Below are 7046 nucleotides of genomic sequence, written 5' to 3'. Positions count from 1 at the left end.
TCAAATCACTGAATTCTTTCATAATCTCAATTTCAAACATCATTTTCTGGCTTCTAGCTCTCATCACTGCAGTTCAATCCCCCTACTACTTCTACCCCCAAAATTTGTCAATGACAATAGATACACAATCTATTACTGCTACCTTTCAATGTTTAATGTGACTTAACAATCCTCCTTTCTCCACATTCTTTTTTTTGTGTGTTTGTTTTAGTTTTTTTTTAATACATTACTATTCACCAGTCATTCTACATAGCACTCTTGACAAGATAACCTTTAATTGTTAATTTATACATATAAAATATACCTTCCATGATATGCATTACCAGCTCTTTTTAAAAAGACTTTTCACAATTAATAATTTATAGAAAACCACTATTCTTTAGAAATCATTCTTGCTCTAATTTATTTTTTTCTAAATACTGGCATAAAGTGAATGATAAAGATGCTATTTGGCAAGAGTATTTCTAGCCTGCCCTATTTCCACAGAAAAGGTTTTAAATTAAGGTCAAGATTATTGACTCCTTATTTCTCTGCTCTAGTTGCTTGCAGAAAGCCAACAAATACAGCTAAAATATTAAAATATCACTTTAGCACTGACATCATAAAGCACAGAGTTCAGTGACACCTAGGTTTTAAAGTCTGCTTGAAAGCACTTGGCACAATTCTATCTTGTAGCTCATATTTTATGAAGGTAAATCTTTCTAGGTTTAAGGGACTTCTCTTTGTAAGATTTTTCTTATTTCTCTATGTGTCTAAATACTACTTCCTACCTATAGCCACTTACTTTTCTATGTGTCTAAATACTAGTTCCTACCTATAGCCATTTAATTAAATGTGGTTGTAAGTTATGTCAAAAAGCTCTAGATTTCCTTCTCACATGTAAAAAATTCAAAAAAAAATAAGACTTTCTAAAGCTGTCTTTTGATGCAGTTCTAGTTCATAGCAAATGGAACATTAAGCTAATCACATTGCTTGGTTTTGTTTTGTAACTTGTATTTATTTTCAAAAAGTCCAATAAATGTTATCTTGGCCTTTTGTTGGTTAGGTATATCCTAGGTACTGGAACTTAAATGTCAAATGTGATCATTACTAAAATAGTATGCACAATCATGTAATAAGTCTTCCTAACTTGTCTTAACTTCTAATTTTCACTATGACCACTATTGGTGGTTCAGCTGTAGACTTACAAAACTTACAGAAGCTAAAATTCTCTTTTCCATCAAAATTACAAATGTTAAAAAGTTCAAATGTGCACAGAAAGCTGCAGTAAATTTTAAGTTTCAGTTTCTATCTGCCATGATCCAGACTGTATCTTACAAAAAACATGGTACATTTATATTGGAAAACAGGGTCCCATTTATTTGTAAGAAAAAGCTGGATCTCAGCATTCCCCAGAACAAAATTCAATGGCAACCTGCACACAGGCCTTAATTCACTTCCTGCCCAAAACAAAAGAGTTTACATAAAAATAGATATAACCCAGGTACCCATATACATTAGTCTATGACTAGTGCTATTTACATAAAAAATGTTGCATTGCATGAGTCAAGAAATAAAATACCATCATGCATTTCATTTTAACTTTTAAGGTGAAAAATACAGTTACAGAACTAAGTTTGCTTACTATGATTGTCCCAATATTTACTAAAGGAATTACATCCAAAGGTTTCTTGTTTACATGTCACTTTCCACACCCAGCTATTAACCTAAGTGTAACAGATTATATCACTTCAGCAACAAGAAACTTTTGAATAATCTCTATTATACTGACATATTAAACTAAAATTATGGATACTTACACACATTCAAAGTTTTGATGTAAATGTATGAAATAACTCCAAGAATTACAGTTCTTCAAATGTAGAAAGTAATCTGGATCATCATAAAGGAGCGTGGAGGTCCTAAGTTTAATGTCACTTTCAGACAAGTAAGACATAACACACTTCTAGAAAGGAACATTCTCTATCCTTCTGCACAAATTAAAATACAATGCATTAGTCAAAAAGAGAGACATTATATAATTATTACATTGGATGAAGTTTTTGTCATTTCTTCAGGAGAATGACTCTTGATGACTTCTTTGATGAACTGTTCAAGTGCAGTGAAGTAGCCTTGGCACTGCCATGTGTCATTATGAGTTCCATCTGGAAAAATGGCCAGTCTCTTAGTCCGAGATGGGGAGAGCTCAGAGAGCTGCTTCATCATCACAGTGGCATATCCACATTCTTTTATTATACTTCACATAGCCTCAAGTCTCTTCTTTCTCCATTATATTCTCTTAGTCTGACCCCATGCTCTCAGGTGAAATACAACTTTGTCTACTTGTAAACTTGTACCTGTGATGCAGAACATAGACAACCCACTATGCTGACTGATCTTAGATTAATCAGTATATGCCCATTAACCTGGAACACTACTCAAAAATCCAACTGCACTTCCTACTGCATTCACTTCCTGTTCCCCAAAACTCTTTTTTTATTTTCAAAATTGTAATTACCAAAACAGTAAACAAGCAACTCTGAAGTTAGAGTGCAAAATTAAAGCACCTTATTGTTTTAAAGATGCAATAACAAGAAAGTATAAACACATCCACATTGTAAATAGTTATTTGTGTGGTAGGTAAATGCCATTTAAAAACATTTTTAGTAGAAAAACTGATTTGTAAGTCAATTTACAGAAGATAAAAAAATCAATGTTTAATACCAACTAATTATAAATAACTAAAAGGGAGAAAAGTCCCCTCTGTCCTGTTTGTGCTTCAGTCTCTATGTCTTCTGCTCCTTGCCTTTTGGAGAAAACATTGCATTGTAAGACTGCCATCTTTTTGGACGAGGACAAAGATCAAGATCTTCCTTAATGTAACCTCTTTCCATACAAGTCTGAGTGGAAGGAAAACCAACTTCCCAGAAATTCTCTAGTGTGTTGGGTGGAATATAGCGAAATCAGTGTCTTGAACAGGAAGCCAACTTCTTTTCTCTTTCTTCGGCTGGCATATCACCATAATAAATTTTACATTCCTTACACGTGTGCCCAAGCAATTTTCTTCTCTCTTCTTTTTTCTGAACCACCTCAATATGAGGAAAATTTCATAAGCTAGTCTCTCTCTCATTATCTTTAAAATATGGCTCCACAAATGCTTTCTGCTTGACTTTATCTTGTTTATCATCGTGTGCATTTGGTTTCCTTATGGCAGTGGATAATTCCTCCAATTCATTTACCACCTGAGGAAGACCATCTGCCAAACAGGATTCATATTCTTCATGTGTTGTCCAATCAAACAAATCTTCCAAGCTATCATTAATCTTTCTTTCTCTGTTTGGACTTTTTTCTCCTTTTTGCCCTTGCTTCTTCACCTTTAAAACCAAACTTTCACTGACCAACATACAGTCCATGTCTACTGTCTCTCCTCCTAATTTTGACTGATTGCCATCCTTTGTATCTATTACAGTAATATCCATTTCATGCTGAGAAAGGTCTACTCCTGGATCTACACTCCACTGGATATTTTCAAAGGATGCATCTTGGTTGTTGTTAGACTTTGTTTTGGTAATTCTGCATGGATTTAACTGAAGAACTGATGCAAGTTCACATCCTCCATGAACTGACCTGGTTTTTACTTTTATTGGCTCATTAGAAATAGCATCCTTCATATCATCAAAAAGATTCTCTGTCTCCAAACTTTCACGTGGATGTAGAGGGATCTTGAAGATGGAATTTTCTTCTTTTATAGGTCTATTTTATTGTCTGTTTTATAGGTCTTGATTTATTGTCTGGAGAGGATTTATATAAAGACTGGCAGACAAACTCCTGTAGACAGGACTCCTCTGGGGAATCTTTGGGTATCATGGAGCTCCCATCCAAGGCCTTACAGCTTGAGGAAGAGCCTTTTGGGATGGGCTTAAAAGCTTCATAAAGAGTCACTTGCTTGAATTTGTTTTTGGAAGTCTCATTTCCCTGTCTTTTCTCTTGACACTGAATAGCTCAAACTGATCAGACAGATCCAGAGGTTTATCCAAAACATGGTCCCCATTCATGGAGAACTGACTATCCATTGGAAAAGGAAGAGAATTTTCATTATCAAAAGAGGCTTGGAGACAGCATACTTCATGTTCATTTTCTTCCTCAGTTTTCTTCCTTTTGGATGTTCTGCCTCCCAATGATTTCAGGGACACTATATGTTTATCCATCACAGTATCTTTAGTGTGATCAGTAATATCCTGTTCATTTATGGATTCACTTATATTTTGAAGAATCAGCTTAGCTTACTAGAAGATGACTGGCTAATGGCCTTGTTCAATTCAGACCCAACACTATGATGTATGAAAAGGGCATTATCTTCAGATTTTGATCTAGTTTTCTCTGTTCTGGAAATAGAAGTGCTGCTGAAAGAGGCTGTTTTGAGATGGCTTTGTTTCCCAGTGTCTAAAGGAGAAGGGGACAAACTTGTATTCAAACCCAAACTGCTTTTCACAGTAGATGTAGTACAAATACAGGAGATGATACCTGAGGAGTCAATTCTTCTTGAGGAGGAGTCTTTGAAGTAAAATCTGAAAATCTTAAACTATTTTTAGCATTTCTCATGGATTCCTCAAAAGGCTGTTTCTTGTGATCTCCTTCCAGAGAGTGGTACAGCTCATCATCAAGAGGGCTCACGGGACCCTGAGATTCAGATTCCTCTTGAATGCCAAGTCCAAGTGTTTCAGCAACAACTGTAGCTAAATTAAAAGATGACTTATCAGTGAGACAACTTCCTGTTTGACATATTTTAGCCACTGGAGCTTCACTTTGATCACAGATGTCAGCAACTAGAATTTCCTTTTCATTAGGGCTGTGTTGTGAATGAGTTGAAGCCTTAGAAACTTTTCTTAACTCATTTGTACACATGGAAAGCTCCAATTTAGTATTTGTTTTTTCTACATATTGGACATGGAGATTCTCCTTTCTTCGTAGCCGGCTAATGCCAGAAAATGAAAAGGCTGTTATTGCTGAATCTGGAATAACATTTTCCTCACATTCAAGCTCAGCTGCTTGACGCTGCTTATCATTCTCAAGTATCTTCTGCAGTTGCTCAGAAAGCTTTTTATTTTCTTCCTGAAGAGCATTCTTTTCATTCATAAGCTCGGTAATAAGCTTAAGATTCTGCTGTTGGATATTTTCAAACTCTTGCTGCTTTTTCTGCATATGTTCTTCAGTTACTGCACAGCAACCACATAATCCTGCTCGTAATCAATCTTCTAAAACTTTAACTGTTTCTTTAATGGTTGCTCTCTCAGTTGTCGATTTTTGGTGAAGAACTCTTCCAGTCTTTGTGCATCTTCACCTGTGCTTCCAAAATGTGTAATCTCAACTACAAAATGCGTTCCTTTTTCAGTTTGGATTTTTTTACTTGTAAATCTTGTTCTTTATCATGATACTCTTTCAGCTTCATCCAAAGTTCCTTAAAATCATTAGATATATCTGGAGAACTAGGGCTTCCACAACCACTTCCAGAGATGTTCATCTTGTTTAATAGGCTCCACACTTCTATTTGCTTAATGTTTTCAGAACTTTCCTGTTACATTGTATAAATGTGAAGTTGTTTTTGGAAGGCTGAAATACTCCCTAGGTGCCATGCTCTGGGCAGGGGAAAGAAAATCCTTTTACAGCTTCCAGTTCTGCCTGAAATTCTAGAGCCCCAGCAGGGAAGTGCAAACCTGCGATGGCTGTGAAGGAATGGCAGCTGCAGCCTTTCTTTTCTTGTGCCCCTTTCCCTCAGCTAACTGCTCTTCCTGTGGGAGGAAGAAGGCCTGGAGGGTGCCCTGGCCCCAAAACTCTTTATCAGAATGGTTTTCTCCCCAAACCTTCAATACTTTTACTGCTGTCATTGTGAGCTGATGACAATTCTTATTTCTATTTCAGGGAAGAAAAAAAAAAGAAGAAACTATAATGAGGAAATTTCCATGGCCTCTCAAAACTACGTGTATCCACTTATTCTTCATCTGTGTCTGGATTCTCTGCCTTTATTGCTGTTAAAAATGACCAGTGGTTCTTGGATATAAGGTCAACCTCCTTATGTGTGCACTGAATTTTAACATCATCAATTTTTCTATTCTCTAATGGTTTTTTTCTCTTCTCTAACTTTTTTTTCTCAACAACATACAAATGTGTTCATTCTTTCATCCTGAAATAGTAGACATCTAGCATGGACTCTATCAACCACTATTTACTTTGTGCCCATTAAAAAAATTATTCTTGAAATTATAGCTATTATCTGACCCCACCTCATTCTTTCTTAAATTCACTTCCTTGAAGTTTTTGCCTCATCCCAAAGCTGCTCTTGCTGTGGGTTCCACCAACCACAATGTTTTCCAATTAGAAAGACAGTTCCTAGTCTTCATCTCATTGGGCTTTTTGTCCGTACTTGATCCACTTGACCTGGCTTCCTTTCATTGCTTTTTCTATTTGGTTTCTAGGATTCCACACTCTCTTGATTTTCCTCTGTTGTTTTGGAGGCCTTTTTCTCTCTTTTTTCAAGAAATAACTCAGAGACATGTAGATAGTTATTGGATTCTGTCAGGGATGGGGGCTGAAGGGGCAGTTTTGCAGATGAGGTCCCCAAGGCAAAGAAAGCACATAGAGCCAACATTAGCAAAAGCAGCAGCTAACATCTTTATTTCTCAACCCCTATAGTGGCTATCAAGCATTTCATCATCATGTCCTGGCATGACCATGTTGCACATATATGATTATCTATGCTAAGTCATTCCTTTTTTTTTTTCTGGTACCAGGAATTGAACTCAGGACCTTGGACTTGTCAGGCAGGTGTGGCACCACTGAGCTAAATCCCCACCCTATGGTAAGTCATTTTTATATAAGTGGGCCCTGTTGTGCACCTGTGCTAAATGGCAGGGTCATGTCCTTATGGGTCCTCAAGTACCCTGGGCATTGAAGTGCTCCAAAGTGGCCCCTTACAGATTCTTTTTTCATGCAAAAGAGTTTTCACATATCTGGTAGGCTGAATCAAGAGAAGACAAGGCTGAATAAAACTATAGGCAGTCTGGGACTAT

General features: G+C 36.4%; 1 pseudogene; it reads right to left on the bottom strand.

Annotated features, from left to right (window-relative positions):
* Window positions 1-2750: 2750 nt before the first annotated feature.
* On the bottom strand, window positions 2751-5500 carry LOC101725400 (DNA endonuclease RBBP8-like; annotated as a pseudogene).
* Between the last annotated feature and the right edge of the window lie 1546 nt (window positions 5501-7046).

Source organism: Heterocephalus glaber, unplaced genomic scaffold, assembly GCF_053883595.1.
Source record: "Heterocephalus glaber isolate CG9 unplaced genomic scaffold, H.glaber_assembly_v1.0 deba00001610, whole genome shotgun sequence".
In the NCBI taxonomy this organism is placed as follows: Eukaryota; Metazoa; Chordata; class Mammalia; order Rodentia; family Bathyergidae; genus Heterocephalus; species Heterocephalus glaber.
Note: the sequence above shows the minus strand (reverse complement) of the source record. Positions and strands in the feature narration are given on the sequence as shown.